This window comes from Equus asinus, chromosome 10 (genome assembly GCF_041296235.1).
Source record: "Equus asinus isolate D_3611 breed Donkey chromosome 10, EquAss-T2T_v2, whole genome shotgun sequence".
NCBI classification, from domain to species: Eukaryota; Metazoa; Chordata; class Mammalia; order Perissodactyla; family Equidae; genus Equus; species Equus asinus.
This window is the reverse complement of record NC_091799.1, coordinates 11728581-11746977: the sequence shown is the minus strand read 5'-3', so window position 1 is coordinate 11746977 and position 18397 is coordinate 11728581.

Below are 18397 nucleotides of genomic sequence, written 5' to 3'. Positions count from 1 at the left end.
CCACGCGCGGGGCTGTCGCGGGCGCCCCCGCGCAGGGAGGCGGCGGGCGAGCCGGGCAGCCTGCAGAGGCCCCGCGCGGGGGGAGACGGGAGGGGCAACGAGCCCAGGGATGGGGCCCTATCGGGGCGAGGCCGCGAGCGGGAGTCCCGCGCCGACCACCTGGCCTGGAGCGGCGGCGTCTCTCTCGGGAGCCCAGCACCTTGCGCCTTCCTGACCCGTGACTCTGGCGCGTTTGCAGACGCAGCGGCGGGCCCCTCCGCTTCCAGGCCACAGAACAGCACCCACCCCGAAGACGTCGGGCCCCCTCCTCCAGCGTCCCCCAGCCCGGGCTCTGACAAGCTCTGGCTCGTCTGAGGGTCGCAGAAATGGAATAAAAAGGGGACAGCCTTCGGGGGTGGCCTGCGCCCCGGCAGAGCACGTGGAAACTCGGTGCCCGCTTCCCGCCGCGAGCGCTACTCCCGCGCAGATGCCCCGCGTGCTCAGCCGGCCCCCCGCTGGAGGACAGTTGTGCTGTTTCAGGCTTGGGGTGACTGGGAACAGAGTGCCACAAACTTTTGCGTCCAGGTTTCTGTGTGAAGGTGAGTTTTCCGTTTACTCGGTGCAGAAGGAGGGGGGACTGCTCGGATGCGTGGCCGGGGAGGTGTCACTGCGAAGACGCTGTCCACCGCGGGGGCTGGGACTTCCGGTTGCTCCACATCCTTTCCAGCACTCGGTATTGTCAGTTTTTACATTCTAGCCGTTCTACGGGGTGTGCAGTGGTGTCTCTCTGTGGTTGTCATCGCATATCCCCCACGACTAATGATGGTGAACACTTTCTTCATGTGCTTAGTTGCCACCCGTATTATCATCCTTGGCAAAGTGTCTATTCAAATTTTTTGCCCATTTTTTTTTTGTATTGTATTGTTTCCCTGTTACTGAGTTTTGGAAGTCCTTTATGTCTTATGGAAACCAGTACATTCAGAAATATGTGATTTGCAAATATGTCCTCCCAGGCTGTGGCTTGTCTTTTCGTTTTCTTAAGTGTCTTCCACAGGGCGCAAGGTCTTCATGTTGATGAGGTCCGGTGTGTCCGTTCTTTTCTTTCATGGTTTGTGCAGTTCATATGTATCATTTCTAAGGAACCTTTTCCTAACCAGGGTCACAAAGATCTTCTTGCGTGTTTTCTTCTGGAAGTTTTATAGTATTAGCTTTTTACATTTAGGTCAACGATTCAATTTGAGTGAAATTAAAATTTTGGCACAAGGCTATGGGTCAAAGTAGTGGTTTCGTTTTGGGGTTTTGTTTGTCGAGTGTTTTGCACACAGATCCCAGTGGTTCCAGCACATCTGTGGTTTTGCGGCTGAGTCTCCAGGGAGGCTCTGCCCTGTGAGCCACTTCCCCAGCCTCCTGGAAGGGGGTTTTCCAGCAAGTTCCAGAGGTCAGACTTCCCCAGTTCTGCTGGCACCACAGGGACTTCTCTGCTGTCCCATGAGCCACAGTGGCACCCTCCCAGCAAGTTCTCATCCGGGGGCAGGGGACTCCAGCTCCGCCCTGGAGGGGACTCCTGTGTCTGCTCCGCACGGCCATAATTCTTGTATAATTCGGCTACTCTGTTGTCATCCATAATTCTTGTAGTGAACGTCCCCATTCAGATCGCTGTGTGGCTTCTGTCTCCTGATGGGACCCCAACTGGTACAGGTCAAGTGCAAAAGGGACATGGGCATTTTTATAAAACTTGCCGAGACCCACTACACCCCACACTTTGAACCACATGGCCCACCCTTGGGTGCCCAATGTCCTCAACCCAGTGTTTGTCATCCTGGGAGCTAGGCCATGTCGGTCCCACGGGAGAGTCCAGGTAGCTGACCAGAGTTCAGTTTGCATCTCCTGGCCCCCTCTTGGACCACACTGGCTGGCCAAAGGGCACCCTTAGGAGAAAGAAACGGCGTCTTGCTCACGAGGGTCAGGGTAGAGTCCTGAATATCCACAAAGGACCTCGACAGCCCCCCTCCCCCCTCTCATCCTGGTCATTACCAAGGAGGTGGCCAAGCGGAGGTGCTCCTCGCCGGGGAGAGCCACGTGCAGTGACCGAGCTGCCTGACTAAGCAGTGTGGGCCAGGAGGAGGGGACAGAGGTGAAGTCAGAAATTTTCTTGAGCGAACTTGGGAGAAGGCCATTGCAAAGCTCAGCAACGCCAGGTTCTGCGGGCCGCGACACCTTGAGCACCAGCCCCTGTTGGGTGATTTTGGCAATGAAAAAAGCACCATTGTCAGACTGCAGAGGAAGCCGAGAACATGACCCCCCTTGGTCTCGGGCCGCGATGGTGCGGCCGGTCTGCTTGGCTGCAGCGGCAGCACCGTGACGAGTGGGTGGGGAGGTGCGGAGGCACAACCCGTAGCCCTGAGGGGGGTCGAGGTCTGATGGAGTCAGTTAGCCTGGAGCCAGGGGTCCACGCCCCATGCAGTGACCGCCCCCCCCTCCCCCACACTGCGAGACAAATGAAGAGTCCTGTCTGGGAGGCGGCGGTTGCCTCTGCAGCAGGATTACCAAGTCCATTACATTGCGCCCCATCTGTGATGTTGGGTGTCACCACGCGCAGAGCCATGATGGGTGCAGGGGGCAGTGATGGCGGGCTGGGAGGTGCAGGCCGCAGCAGCAGCTTCATTCTAGTCGGTCCCATTGAGCAGGTCCCGCCGTGAGCATCTACACGTGACCCAGACAGTTCAGCCAGCAGCTGTTATTCATTTCCCGGGGCCGTGGCCCAAAGAGAGGAATCTTTAACCTGTAATTTTCCATGCGGTGAACTCTGTTGGTTTCCTAGGGCTGCGTAACAAAATATCGCAGACCAAGTGCCCTAGAACACAGGGAATTTGTTCTCCCACAGTTCTGGAGGCTAAAAGTCCGAAATCAAGGTGTCTGCAGGGCCACCATCACTCCGAAAGCTGGAGGGAGAAGCCTTCCTTGCTTCTCCCAGCTTCCGGGGGTGCCAGCAGTCGTTGGTGTTCCTTGACTTGTGGCCACGTGGCTCCAGTCTCTGCCTCCGTTGTCATCTGATGGCTGTCCACCCGTGTGTCTCCTCTTTGTCTTCGTGTCTTCACATGGCCTTCAAAGACCCTACTTCCAGATAGGCCACATTCTGAAGTTCCGGGGAATATGAATCTGGGGGACACTTTTCAACACATTACACAGACCAAGTGGCCACGTTGGAAACAGCCCAGGAGTCAGGGAAAATAAAACATGTTTCACCAAGGGACCCCAATAAAATTGGCTTAATCAGGAGAGCAGTGTATTTGTCTTTCATGTAACACTCTGAATATAAGCATCCAAGGACTGAGACCCCACGTTGTCAGGGATAAAATTCCTTCTGCTTTGTTGTGTGGCATCCTCAAGACATGGCTTTTGTCTTGCAGTCCAAAGTGGCTGCTCCAGCTCCGGCCATCACCTCCACACTCCAGAAAGGCAAAGGAGGAAAGGCAAAGGGGAAGTGAAGAGCATGCCTTTCCACTTAAGGACAGGACCTGGAAATACACACTGCTTCTGCTCACATCCCATTGGCCACAGCTTAGTCATATGACCTTACTTGCTGCAAAGAAGGCTGGGAAACGTAGTCTTTCTCTGAGTAGCCACGTGTCACCCCTCAAACTCCAGGGTTCTGATGTCCCTCAGTCTCAGGCACAAGTATGTTGCAGGAAAGTGGAGAAATGGAGACTTAGGCCCCCGGGCAGATTGCCCTTCCAGATGTGGCCCATCCCACTGCCCAGGCCCTGATGACCTTTGGGCTGAGGTCAGGGGTCACACAGTTCCATTCAGACAGTTCTGGAATGTGTGGAGAATGGGGAGCCCAGTGCATCGTGGGGACGCCATCAGGCCCAGGCCAGGCCTTGGGAAGGCAGTGTCAGCACTGAGGCCCAGAGGATGGGAGTGGGGCCGGGGGAGGACTGGTGTTCCAGGCAGAGGAACAGAGTAGGCAGACGTGGAACAGCATGCATTGCTGTGGTGTGTGCAGTGTCGGGATGGAGGCCTGAGGTAGGGAGCAGGGTCCTGAGGGGGGACCCAGTGAGGGGTTTGGACTTTGAACTTCAGCTCCGAGCCGCCAGAACCGCCATAGACAGGTGCACGGCCAGCCCGCCTGGTGGATGTGCAGTTCAGAGGCCACTCCGGCCAGGAGAGAGAGTCCAAGCAAGGGGGCCTGCGTGGGCTTCTGGGGACCCAGGGCACATCCCCAGCAGGGGTGGGGCCAGGGGTGCAGGGGAGAAGGGCATCCAGGGCTCTCAGGGGCCCAGGACCACTTTCTCAGCACGGGTGGGGGCTTCTCAGGGGAAGGAAGCCTAGAGGCTCTCAGAGCCCTGGGACCACCTCCCCAGGTGCAGGTGAGGTGAGAGGGGCACCTAGGGTGTCAGGGCCCGGGACCACCTCCCCAGGCACGGGACAGTGTCTCTGCAGGGGTGAGCGTTGCTGATCCCTGGACAGCAGTGCAGCCTCTCCCCTGCATGTCTCCCCTCTTCTTCTAAGGGCGCCGGTCACTGGCCCTAGGGCCCAGCAGGTCATCCAGAGTGACCTCCTCTCGAGATCCTTACCTAATTATGTCTGCAAAGCCCTATTTCCACTTAAGGTCACACTCATAGGTTCCAGGTGGATGAGGGAGCACCATGCAACCCAGGAAATGACAAAAACAAGTTACACAGCAGTATGTAGTATGGTACCTTTTTTCTTTTTTTTTTTTAGTGAGGAAGATTTGCCCTGAGCTAACATCCGTTGCCAATCTTCCTTTTTTTGTTTTTTTGCTTGAGGAAGATTATCCTCGAGCTAACATCTGTGCCAGTCTTCCTCTACTTTGTACGTGGGACGCCACCACAGTACGGCTGACGCGTGGTGAAGGTCTGTGCCCGGGATCCAAACCCACGAACCCGGGCTGCCGAAGCAGAGCACATGGAGCCTTAACTACTCAGCCATGGGGCCGGTCTGGTACCATTTTTATTATTACAAAGCATGTGTGCATGTGAGTGTGCACACACACTAGCATACGTGTGTGCATGTTTATGTTCAGAAAGAGGCTGGTGACAGTGGGTACTTTGGGGGCCGGGCTTGGGGGAAGGAGAGGGGCTCGTGTTCAGTTTACAATAACAGGCATGTGTATTTCTGCATTTCTAAATGATCAAAACTTGCTTTTATAATTAAGAAGGGGGGCACGAGGGAGGAAGCAGGCTCAGCGCCCGCTCCCTGGAATTTCTCGGGAAGCCCCTCCCTGACCACTGGGCGAGCTGGCCGCCGATGAGGGCGGGGCGGGGCGGGGGGCAGGAGGGGCGGCCTCCTTGCTGAGAGGATGCTCAGTAACTTGGAAGAAAGCAGTGTGGTGAGAAGGATGGGTCAAAGAATAAATGCCCGCAACTGTTTTCACAGTGATAATTTTGGTGTCACATGGGGACAGCCTGGCAAGCTTCCACATGTCTTTTCGAAATTTTGGTCACGTTGCAGGATTTTTTAAGGGGGGGGTGTGTAGATCCTCTTGTGTTCATTTCCTTTTTAGCTGATGGTACCCGCTCTTGCTATTTGCTAAGTAAAAAGTGGGCAGCAACCTCACTGTGGGCTGCATGGTGCCCCCAGTTCCCATGCTGAGACCCTAAGCCCCATGTGACGGTGTTGGGGGCGAGGCCTTGGGAGGTGTCCAGGGTTAGATGAGGTCGTGAGGGTGGGGCCCTGATGGGCGTAGGGCCCTTACGAGAAGAGACCAGAGTTCTCTCTCCCTCTGTCTCTTTTGTTTCTCTGTCGCTGTCTGTCTGTCTGTCTGTGCCTCCCCCTCTCCCCACTACGTGAGAACACAGCAAGAAGGCGGCCGTCGGAAAGCCAGACAGAGCTCTCACCAGGAGCCAACCCTGGTCTCGGACTTCCAGCCTCCAGACCTGTAAGAAATAAATGTCTGTTCTCTGAGCCCTGCAGTCTGTGGTGTTTGTCTGGCCACACAATGGAATATTACTCAGTCATGAAAAGGAGTGGCGTTCCGACACCTACCACAACACAGATGAGCCTCGAGGACATGAGGCCGAGTGAGGGAAGCCAGACACGACAGGCCGCACGTCATCTGATTCCACTGATATGAAATGTCCAGAACAGGCAAATCCGTAGAGACAGGAGTGAGATGGGTGGTTGCCAGGGCCTGGGGGAGGGGGAACGGGGAGCACCTGCTTACGGGGTGTGGAGTTTCCTTTGGGTGATGAAAATGTTCTGGAACTAGGTAGAGGGGCTGGTTGCACAACATTGTGAATGTACTAGATGCCACTGCATCATACAGTTTAAAATGGTTAATTGTATGTTATATGACTTTCATCTCAATTAAAAACATTCAGGTAAGCAAGAATAAATAAATAATGTCACCTGTAACTTCGGTACCCAACAGATGTTATCACTATAGCAACTAAGTGTGTATCTTTCCAGATTTTAGAATTTTTATTACAGACGTGAGCTCTATAACGACGTTTCGGTCAACGACAGACCACATGTAGGACAGGGGTCCCATAAGATTAGTACCGTGGAGCTTGGGTGTGTGGCAGGCTCTACCGTCTAGGTCTGTGTAAGTGCACTCTGGTGTTTGCACACGACAAAATCGCCTAACAGCACATTTCACAGAACGTGTCCCCATCGTTAAGCGGCGCATGACTGTTGGTGAACACACACAGTCACTCGCGCCCCATCGACAGGCACCTGTATGCAGGTGCCCATCCAGGTGCGTAGTTCCATCAATGAGGTCACGCCCCTGCTTTCTGATCTGCTTTTCTCGGTAGACCTGGGATCCTCAGTCCTGTTCTCGGGGATCTGCAAGTTCTCAGGGAAATTTTATGGGTCGTGTTTTCATTCTGATGTGTTGAAGAAACTGTCTAACCATCATGATAAAAACAAACTTCGCTTTAGCATCGGAAAGTTTTGTTTTTCCTCAACATCTTGGACTTCTTGAGGGGTGTCGATGCAGGGCCGGGCATCCCCTGGGGTCTTGGGCAGCCCTCCAGGGCCCTGGAGAACGTGCTTCTCCTTCGGAAGGGCCCACATTAAAGTTCGTGAGCCCCGGCCGCAGCCCCGTTTTAAGGGTCACACAATATTCTGCTGCCGGGATGGCCCTACTCCATGTGGCTGGTCACCTCCTGATGGGCGGTTAGGAGGCCGTGAGCGCTCTCTCCTAAGCAAAGCTGGGTGAGTGACCTGCTGCTAACCCTGGGCCCGCTCCCTACTTGTTAACTTAGGACAGGTCGCTGCAGGTGACGTTTCTGGGCCAAAGGCTTTGAACTGGCTCCTCTCGGTGACGACACACTCCCCATGAAAACAAGCACAAAGAAGTTAAAAAGTCTTCCTTGGGCTGGAAGAAGGGAACAAAAACTCTGAGGTAGGCTTTGCCGACCGCTGCTGTGCGTACTCAGCATCTTCACCCGCTGCTTAGAACTAACTGGCTCTGTCCGTCCCTCCTGAGTGTATGAGGGAGCCGTCGCTCCCAGGAAGCCAAGGTCCAGACGTCGAGACAGCCTCACAAGGCCAAACGCAGGCTGAAGATGAAAACTAACCAGAAACATCCAGACAGTCAACAGAAAAAAAGATTCAGGGGCTGGCCTGGTGGCGCAGTGGTTACGTTTGCGTGCTCCCCTTCGGTGGCCCAGGGTGCATGGGTTCGGATCCTGGGTGTGGACCTACACACTGCTTGTTAAGCTTGCTTTGGAGGCGTCCCACATACAAAAAACAGAGGAAGATGGGCACAGATGTTAGCTCAGCGACAATCTTCAAGCAACAAGAGGAGGATTGGCAACAGATGTTAGCTCAGGACCAGTCTTCCTCACAAAAAAAAAAAAGGAAAAAATTCAGTCTTCAAGGCCAAACACAGGCTGGTGGGAAGGCGCCAACCAGCATGGCCACATGCCTCCCCCACAAAACCCCAGATAAAACCCCAGCCTTTTTCCCTTCGAGGACGTGAGTCTGAGTTCTGGCCCCCTCTCCTTGTCTGCCTGCCTTTCCACAATAGTGAACCTCTTTCCTCGCCGCAGGCCTGGTGGTTCAGGGGTTTTTCTTTATTGGCCCTACTCTGCGGCAGGTAAATGAACCTGTGTTTGAGTTCAGTACCAGGCAGAGCCCCCACCCTGGGGCAGTGGAAGGAGAAATGCAGCCAGCCCGTGGGCCCACTGATGGGGTGGGGCCGGCCTGCAGCAGCACTAACTGTGGGAACCTGGGGGCGGCCGTCCTGGGGTGTTTAGCCTCCTGCCTATTTCCCTCCCTCCCGGTGGCAGACAGTCCTCGGCGACCCTACCCTCACGCCTCATTCCATCCTGCTTTCAGTCCCCAGAGTGCATCTGCTCTTTCCTGCCTCAGGGCCTTTGCCAGTGCTGTTCCCTCTGCCAGGAATTCCACCCGCTCCACCTCCCCTCCACAGCAACCCATTTGGTTGGGTCCCAGTTCCAATGACCCTCTCACAGAGGTCCGCCTGATCGGATGGGTCACTCAGGCCCCCTCAATGTTGGCCTTCTGCATTGGACCCCGACCCCCATGACGTCCCCCATCGATGCAGGGCTTCCGCATGGGACCCCGACCCCACGACATCCCCCATCCGTGCGGGGCTTCCCCATGGGACCCCGACCCCACGACGTCCCCCATCCGTGCCGGGCTTCCCCATGGGACCCCGACCCCACGACGTCCCCCATCCGTGCCGGGCTTCCCCATGGGACCCCGACCCCACAGATGTCCCCCATCCGTGCTGGGCTTCCTACTAGATCCTGAGCTCCCTACATCCAGGGCCAAGTCAGCCTGTGTCCGAGTCCCCGATCGCTGCTGGATTCCTCACCTCAGCATAGGGCCGGGTGTATGCACACATGCAAACACACACACGCACACACACTCACACACACGCACAGCAGGACCCAGCCCAGTCCTGGCCGATGGAACACGTGACCCCGAAAATCTTGGTCACCATGGCCCAAGGCGCAAGGACAGCTAAAAGTCCGGGCCGCTGACCCCGCAGCTGTTGATGCTGCTGAGGCTAGGGTCCCCCGAGGTGGGCTGGACTGTGGCCTGGACCAAGCTGTTGCAGGACAGAGACCTCTTCCTCCCTTGAGAAGCTCCTGCAAGAGCGGCAAGGGGGTCCAGATGGGGCTGGAGAGAGAGGTGGAGACGGAGACAGGGAGGTGACCGCGCCACCTGGATAAAGACCATCAGCGGGGCCTCCCCCGTCCGTCAGGCTGGGGGCGTGTGACTGCGGGCAGTAACAGGACCAACGGCCAAGTGGCTAAAGGCTGAGCACTGGAACCAAAGGGATGGGTTCCCATGCTGGCCTGTGTCACTTTGGGGGTGCTCATCCTCTCTGGGGCCCAGGTTGGCCGTCTGGAAGGCGTGAAGGGATAGTCCCGCGCTTTAGGGCCCCTGGGAGGATCTGTTAGGGAGAAGCATTCCGAGGTTTCGTGCCACTCTAAGAGTGTGCTGCGCTGGGTCCAGCCTCAGTGCCTCCTGCTGTGGTTTAATCCCCATGCAGCCTCTCTGTGTAGACCCGAGTCGTCCTTGAGGACGTGTGCTGGCCAGGCCTCCGGGTGGCCCCCAGGGACTCCCACCGCCTGGCGCTGTGGGGCTATCGGGTCGGGCTGCCCCGCCTCGCTGTCCCTCAGGTCCCCGGCTCGGGCGGAAGCCGGCCACCGCGTGGTGAGGCCGCTCAAGCAGCCCTGCGGAGAGGCCAGCAAGGCCTGGAACCGAGGCCTCCCGCCAACAGCCAGCACCGCCTCGCCAGCACGCGAATCCTCCAGCCCCACGAGGGCTTCGAAGGACCTGGGGCCCGGCGGACGTCTTGGCAGCAGAGACCCCGAGCCAGGACCGCAGAGCTGAGCCGGCCTGGATCCCAGACCGCCCAGCTGTCTGTTGTCTCTGGCTGCGAATTTTGGGTGCTCTGTTCTGCAGCAAGAGGTCACCGTCACGGGTGCTCCTGGAACTGGCGCATGGAGCAGACTCTCCCATGAGGAGAACGTTCCGGGAGGAAGATGAGCAAGTGACGAGGAGTCCAAAAGGCATCTAAAAAATCCCTCAGCTTCTGGAAAGTACGACCAGTCCACACTCCTTGGCAGGAGCTGGAAGGTTCCCGGGACTAGCCCCTTGCCCTGTCTCTCCAGGGGCCCTGCTGGACCCCACACTCCAGCCACAGAGAACTCGTCGCTTCTCAAAAGCAGCCTCCTCTCTTTTCTGGCCACACACGTGCCGTGCCTCTGCTTAAAATACTCCTCTCCCACTTCTCGCCCTGGTATTCAGCCTTTGGGTCTTAGGTGAGACCTCACCTCCTACAGGAAGCCAGCCCTGGTTACAGCACACCCCAGGCTGAGCCAGCTGCTGCTTCTGCGTCCCCAGCCCATCCGCTCCTGTCCCCACGCTGGTGCACACTGTCTGCTTCCCTCTTATACCCATGAACTCTGAGCTCCCCGGGACTGGCAGCTGGCTTGTCTTATCTTCCGTGTTCTGGAACCAGCACAGAGATTGGCATGAGTGAGTGTCCTGCGGCCACCGCAACAAATTAGCGCCAAAGGTGGCTGACCACAACAGGAATTTGTTCCCCCAGTTCTGGAGGCCAGAAGTCCAAACTGACGGTATCGGCAGAGCTGTGCTCCCTCTGGCGGCTCGAGGGCGGGGGGCTGTCCTTCCTGCCTCTCCCAGTTTCTGCTGTCTCCAGGTGCCCCTGGGCTAGGGGTAGTGTCACTCCATTCTCTGCCTCTGTCTACCCATGGCCTGCTCCCTGTGTCTGTCTGTCTGTCCTTGTGTGTCTTTCATGAGGACACTGGTCATTAGACGTAGAGCCCACCCAGATAATCCAGGATGGTCTCCTTCTCTCAAGAGCTTTAACTTAATTACATCTGCAAAGACCCTTTTTCCAAATGAGGTTTCCACTCACAGGTTCTGGGTGTGCGGATGTGGACGCGTCTTTTGGGGGCCATCATCCAGCCCACTGCAGGCAGTCGGGATCACGGTGACTCCAGCTCCATGGGGCTCCTGGCTCCCCGGCAGCACGGGGACCACCCCTCCCCTCACCCTGACTTCCATCGCCAGGATTCCCACAGATTAAGGTCAAGCAAACAGGAATTCAACTCAAAGACTGACCTGCTTATGGGCAGCGAGAAGACGGCAGCTGTGGACCCCAGGAACCCTAGGCTGGACTCGTGGGGACAGAGCAGCCAAGTGGACGTGCGAAGGGAGGAAGGACGGGACCGTGGAGAGGGGTGAGCAGCTCTGTTGCTGCTTCTCTGGGAGCTCGGGTCCTCCCTCGGCCCCCACGTGTTTTGCTAGAGGGTGGGGGGAAATCCGGTTCAACACGTGCGCTGGCTGATCGACTGGTGATGTCTGCATGGTGGGCTGTGCTCACAGGGGTTTTGAGGCCAGAGCCAAGTGGTGTGAGCCATTAGTGATGTCTGCCTTGGGCTCCAGAAGGCAGGTGGAGGTGTGTGTGCCAGACACGTGCTCTGTGAACTCCACACACCCTGCAGCTCTGGGACGCTTTGTTCCCTGGTAAGGATCAGAAGTTAGATGTTCATTCATTCATTCATTCATTCAGTATTCACTGAGGACTTCACCCTGACTCAGGAGCTAGAGATGGAAAGATGAGGAAGCCAAACCTCTGCCCTAAAAACCAAAATCAAAGCCCACCCCTCACGATGCGGCAGAGACAGCTCACGTTAGTCCAGCTGTGGTGTCAAGCAATGAGGGGGTGCCATGGGTGGAGTCCTGGGGGCGAGGCAGGTGGGGGAAGGTCTCATCCAGGGAGGCACATCACGCTGGGCCTCAGGGATGGGTAGGGGTCTTCTAGGCCAGGAAGGGCCCACAGGCCTGGGGAGCAGCCTGTGTGAAGATGGGGAGGGAGCGTCCAGTGACATGGGGAGTTGGGGGCTTGGGGCAGGTGACAAGGTGACTTGGTGGGTGAGCAGAGCCCAGACTGTAAAGGGGATGGAAGCTGAGAGGTCTGGGTTTCACCCTCTAGGGGAGGATTGGGGGTGGGGGAGAGGGAGGGAGCACGCCCCTGGGGGAGGTGGACGTGGAGGAGGGAGGAGATGGCCGTGGGGACGAGGGGGAGGAAGGGGGTGCCCCTGAGGGACGTGGCCAGCCTGGGTCTCCCCTGGCCCTCCCAGGGCTCCTGGGACATGGAGAATGTGCAGCTGCTGCTTGCTGGCCTGCCACGATCTCGAGACAGATGGCTCCAGGCCGCTGAGTCCCAGCACCCACCGCCCCGCCGTCCAGGGCTGCCCTCAGCACGGGGTCAGTTAAGACGAGCTGCTCCTACCTCACCTCGCGGCTCCAAGGCCCTGGCGAGCATGCTCACCTTTCCCAAAGAGGGGGTGTCCTGGAGAGCCGAGGACCCCCAGATCCAGGGACCAGTAGAGAGATGAATCAGCTTGAACAAGGGCAGGAGGGAGGTAGTCTGCCCAGAGCAACAGACAGGAATTTCTTGTTGCTCTTGGAATTCAGTCAGTCAGTTATCAAGAAGCCACTGGTGGGCGCTCAGGATGGAAGCATGCTTACTACCCGGCCCCAGACTTACCAAACACACACAACCGGGGATTACACGCCCGGTGCGAAGGCAGAGAGACATGTGCACAGAGAAGAGGGGCACCTGAGCTGGGAAACCCAGGAGGGCTTCCTGGAGGAGGGGGCTCCAGAGCTGAGTCCTAAAGGAGGTCCAGGGGAACCAAAGTGAGGAGGCATCAGTCAGGAATGGGGTTGGCGGAGAGGCCTGAGCCGGGGCAGGACCCCCAGTCTGTCTCTGTCTCTTTCTGTGTGTGTATGTCTCTCTCTGTGTCTCTCCCTGTCTCTGTCTCTCCCTGTCTCTGTCTCTCCTTCTCTCTGTCTCTCTTTCTCTCTGTCTCTCTCTCCTGATGCAACCCTGGGCCTTGCTGGAGGAGAGGGAGGAGGAGCGGCTGCTGGTGACGCCCGGGCCCTGCTCCCCCGGCCTGGCCTCCCCACCGCTCCTGGCTGCCCCACAGGGGCCAGCAGTCCTTGGCTGCTGGGTGGGGCTTCCTCTGTTAAATGACAACATCCTTGAAGGATGAAAAACCGTGGCTGTGCAGATACAGGTGAAGACATGCTGGACGCTCTCTGACTCGGTGTTAGACGAGGAAGCCAGGCAGGGGGTACAGCCCGTTCACAGGAGTCAGAGAACCACGAGGAACGTGGAGATGCAGATGCGCCAGGCAGGGCACCGCCACACGCCTGCAGGTGAGACGACCTCGCAAGACCACCTCCCAAACCAGCCGACTTGCAGGTGGGGACAGCCGCCCCAGACTGTTCTGAGCTCACTGGGCTGGGGTGGGGTGGGGAAGGCGGCCCCACTGCTGGGGATAACACCTGACCACACTTTTAAATTGTTATTATTGTTGTTGTTGAGGAAGATTCGCCCTGAGCTAACATCCACACCAATCCTCCTCTATTTCATATGTGGGTCCCCTCCACAGCTGGCCACCAACGAGTGGTATGGGTCCACAGCTGGGAACCAAACCCAGGCCGCTGAAGTGGAGCGCGCCAAACTTAACCGCTAGGCCACGGGGCCGGCACCTAATTATTATTTTTATTGCAGTAAAATACACGTAACAGAAATTTTACCATCTTAGCCACTTTTAGATTTTATTTTTTTCCCTTTTCCTCCCCAAAGCCCTCCAGTACATAGTTGTATATTCTTGGTTGTGGGTCCTTCTAGTTGTGGCACGTGGGACACTGCCTCAGCGTGGCTTGATGAGCAGTGCGATGTCCGCGCCCAGGATTCAAACTGATGAAACACTGGGCCGCCTGCAGTGGAGCAAGCGAACTTAACCACTCGGCCACGGGGCCGGCCCCGTCTTCTTAGCCACTTTTAACTGCACAGTTCAGTGGCAGTAAGCTCGTTCCCATTGTCGTGCAGCTGTCCCCACCATCATCTCCAGGACTTTCATCTTCCCAGACTGAAGCTGTGTCCCCACTGAACACGCACCCCCTCCCCTCCCCCAGCCCCGGTGCCAGCACCCCACCTCCTGTCTCTACAGGTTTGACCCCCATGTAGGTGGAGTCCTATAGGATTAGATCTTTTGTGTCTGGCCTGTCGCACTCAGCACCATGTCCTGCAGGCTCGCCTGCGTTGTAGCGTGCGTCAGAACAGAGTAATAACCCACTGTGTGGATGGGCCACCTTTCGTCCACCCGTTCCTCTGCCAATGGACGCTTGGGTTGTGTCCACCCCTCGGCTGTTGTGGGTGTGCAGGTTCGAGTCCTGGCTTTTGATCTGGGACGGCTCTCTCAGCACCATTCCGCATGAGCCGTCGGCACTCGAGGACAGCCAGCAGAGCCACTCCGGGGAACTGGCCTTGGAAGGGGGCTCTCAGCACAGCGAAGTTGCCCCAGCGGGGGGCCCACGGCACCATCATTTGCCCCATTGAAAATGGGGGCACCCCCTGGGAGGGCTGGCTGGATCCCCGCACGGTGGCACACTATGCAGCTGGTGCCGGCTGGCCTGACCCCCGGAGACCCCCAGGCACTTTGTGGCGGCGACAGAGCAAGGTGGAGAACAGACACCGTGGTCCTGTTCTATGAAAGGGGAGGTGAGCACGTGTGCAGGTGCACGTGCAAACACACAGGGACTATAAGTGCGCGTGGACTGCGGGACAAGGTGTCGCCCAGCCCCTGCCGGGGGAGACCAGCTCGCTCCAATTTCCAACGGGCAGAGTGATGGGGTGAACTCCCTGGTGTGGGCATCCTGGCCTCGTGGTGAACATCCCACCGAGAGAAACTCAGAGGGCAGAGCTTGCCCCGTCATCCGCGGGCCCCGTGGGCTGGGGCTGGGCGGGTGCGGGAAGGGGAGATTTTCCCTAAAGGTGGTGGCCTGAGTTTCCTCCGCGGGACAACCACGGATGGATCAGAACCCACAAATCCTCCCCTGGTGGCTGAGGCCTCGCCCACAAGGCTGCTCTGTGAGGGCTCTGCTCTCTGAAGGCGGGCTCTCCCCCAAGGGCGCAGCATGCGGGCCGGGCCCCCGACGGAGCCCTGCAGCCTGCAGGACGGGCTCCTGGGACAGTGCCATCTCCATGGGCTGGAGGCTGGGTGCCTGCCAAGCCTCTTTATGTTTTGTCTGCCAGCCAGGCCACATTTCCCTGGGCCGGCCTGGGCTTGTGCCACACACGAAGAAGGTAGGAAAACAGACCCACCCTCTGTTCCTCCTGGGCCTGCCACAGGGCGGGGACGGAGCTCTCCTGGACACGTGGGGATGACGCAGGGCCCAGGATCTGCGCCCCGGGCTGGCTTCACCTGGGTCTGGGCAGTGCAGCATGGCGTTCAGACTCTCTGGGTGCCCTTGGGAGGCCCCGACCAGGACGGACCCCTGGGCTGGGCACCTGCAGGCCCTCACGCACGCCCCCTCCCGTCTATGACTCCAGCTCCTCGCTTTTCTGGGGTGTGCCCGGCTAACCCTAGGGAGCTGGTGTGTTGAGAGTGAGCACCAGGGCGGCTGGGACTCAACAAACAGCCACTGTCCTTGGTGGTTATTCTATTCAGATGGCAGGGTCATCATCCCCAGCAAAGCAGGTGGGGCCCTCTCCCGGACGCTGGCCCCTAGAGGGGTTTCTGTGGCTGAGGCAGGCAGGGGACCCCCCTCCCCCTCCCCCAGGGGCTCAGGCAGAGGGGAACAGGTTCGCCACAGAGCCCTCACCCCCTTGGCCTGCAGGCACACTCTGCCCCTAGTTTCCAGTGACACCTGTCTCTGGACAGCGTCACGGCTGCTGCCCTGCTGGGTCTACCTGGACACCGAGCTGGTCTTACAAAACCCAGGGCCCAGGGGTGCGGTGGGTCAGGACCCCCAGGGTAACTGGGAAGAGCCCTTCTGCTGGCTAGGATGCCTCTGGGCACAGAGAGGCTGCCCAACCGGTCTGACCACACACATACCTGAAAGGGTGCAGCCACGGCTGGTGTGACGCCCCAGGACCCTCCCACGTGCCTGTGAAAGGCCCATGGTCCACCAGGCCCGTAGCTCAGGACCCAGGGCACACAGACTTTTAGGGGCCTTCGGAAGTGTTTTCGCTTTCTTTCAAATCAGAAGGGAAAAAGTGAACTTTTAGGGTTGAACGTTACATCCATCTTTATGCCAACGCCGTCACAGAACGTCATCTTCCTTATGTTTTTATGGAGGAAGGAGCCGTGGGGCCACGTGCTGAGAAACCCCACAGGCTCCACTGCAGGCCCGCGCTGGGGGGACCAGCACTGACCGGCAGAGGACGGCACAGATGCATCAGTGCAGAACAAAGGAGGGAGGAGGGAAGAGAGAGCGAGACAGAAGGAAGCGGGGTGGGAGGACGATTACCTCCCACGTGTTAGACACAAGGAGCCGACAGAGCACTGTGTGCCCACAGCCGTGGTGGCTGGTTGCGGGGCTCTGCTGCCCCCAGCCTCCAAGGAGCCGACCGTGTGCCACAGGCACACGACACTGGCAGCCACTGTGTGCACTGAGGGGACAGGAGAAGACAGCCTATGCCCCCGGGGGACCGGCCGAGGCCCTGGGAGCAGCAGCTCTCACCCCGTCCGGTGGACTCATCCACTGGGGTGGGCAGTGGGAGGAAGGGAATGAAGCTCATGGGGGCGGAAGTTGGGGGGAGAGATGCTCCTGCCGCAGCCCCCACCCCCTAAACACAGGACACCTGGAGGCAACTTCGCAGCCTGGTCCAGGCTGAGCCGCTGAGCCGCTGGGCACCATCTCAGGGATGCTCCAGGCCGACCACTAGAGTGGGCACCAAGCAGAGCCCACTCCCTGCTCACAGTTCAAGGGGCAGCTTTGTGCCCATCAACCGGGCCACAGAAGCGAGCTGCTTCCACCCTCCTGGGATCCATCCACCAGAGGGCAGTGCTGCCCAGCCATTTGCCGAGGCCAGGCGAGCTTGGCAGGTGGCACGGAGAATGCCGAGAATCCGGGGTAGGCATAGGGGACTTGGCCTACTCTGGGGAAGGAGTCTCCAAATAAAACACAGGACACCCTCTTAGATTTCAATTTCAGATCAATGATGAATAACATCTTTTTAGTATAAGTATATCCCAAATGTTGCACGGGACATACTTATGCTAAAGAAATTATTCCTTGCTGATCTGAAGTTCAAATTGTGCCCAGCGTCCTGTATTTTTATTTGCTGGGCCTGGCGGCCCTCCCAGGGGACAGCACGGGGCGGGACAACTGCAGGGTAGCAGGAGGAGTGAGTGGGGCTGCAGCTCACGTTCCAAGCTCATTAGCTCGGCAACTGGTGTCCGGATGGGTCACCAGGCAGCCACACCTGCCCTGAGCTGTGACTCAGGTGGATGTTGGCAGTGACCTGGCTGACATCCAGGCAGAGGCGGGGAGAGGCCGAGCAACTTGCACTGAGCTCGGGGACTTTGCTTCTGACCTCTCATCTGGAGGCAGCAGGGCCCTCATCTTTTTTTTTTTTTTTTTGAGGAAGATTAGCCCTGAGCTAACTACTGCCAGTCCTCCTCTCTTTGCTGAGGAAGACTGGCCCTGAGCTAACATCCATGCCCATCTTCCTCTACTTTATATGTGGGATGCCTACCACAGCATGGCGTGCCAAGCGGTGCCATGTCTGCACCCAGGATCCAAACCGGCGAACCCTGGGCCGCTGAGAAGCGGAACGTACGAATTTAACTGCTGCGCCACCGGCCGGCCCCCAGGGCCCTCATCTTGATTCAAGACTCATATATTTGTCCAGGCCTCTGGGTGGTGGAGGGGGTGGTGAGGGTCAAAGGTCAGAGAATGGGTTCTGCTCACTCTAGAAGGGATGGCTCTAGTCGTGGTCAGTGCTGTTGGCGCTCCCTAGACTTGTGCAGTGCACAGCCTGCATAACTGTGCCCAGCGGTCCTGGGCAGTGTCTCTGCTTCCTTCTTCACCCAGGTGCTCTCCCTCATCTCCGATGCCTGGCTTCCGCTCCCACCACGGCCCCTGTGCTCCTTGGTTCTATTTAGGTCATGAATTCACCTGGAGTTTAACTGCGGTTTATGAATGGAGGTGGGACTCTGACTCACCCCCCATCCTGGGGAGCTGCTCCTCGCCCCAGCGCCACCCTCTCGTTTGAGTGAGTGTGTGTGTGCATGCACACAGGGGGCACAGGCAAGAGCTCAGACACCCAGGCCCGGGAAGGGGGTCTCCAGGGGAAAAAGAAGAAATGGAGAGGGAGGGCAGACAGACCCGCAGAGGCCCCTGAGGCCCACAGGCAGGTGGGCTGCGCCTGGCCCGTTTCGATGACTGTGGCATTATGTCTGGCTGTCCATGCGGAGAGCCACCCCAGCCCCAGCCGCTGTGCTTGCACAGAACCATGTCAACCATTCCTGCTGGGGACTTTTTCCCAATGACCTCCAGAGCCCCTCGGTCCCTTCCTGTGGGCAGTGGACCCAGCTCAGCAGGCCAGGCCCTCCGATGGTCCCCCGACTTCCCGCCA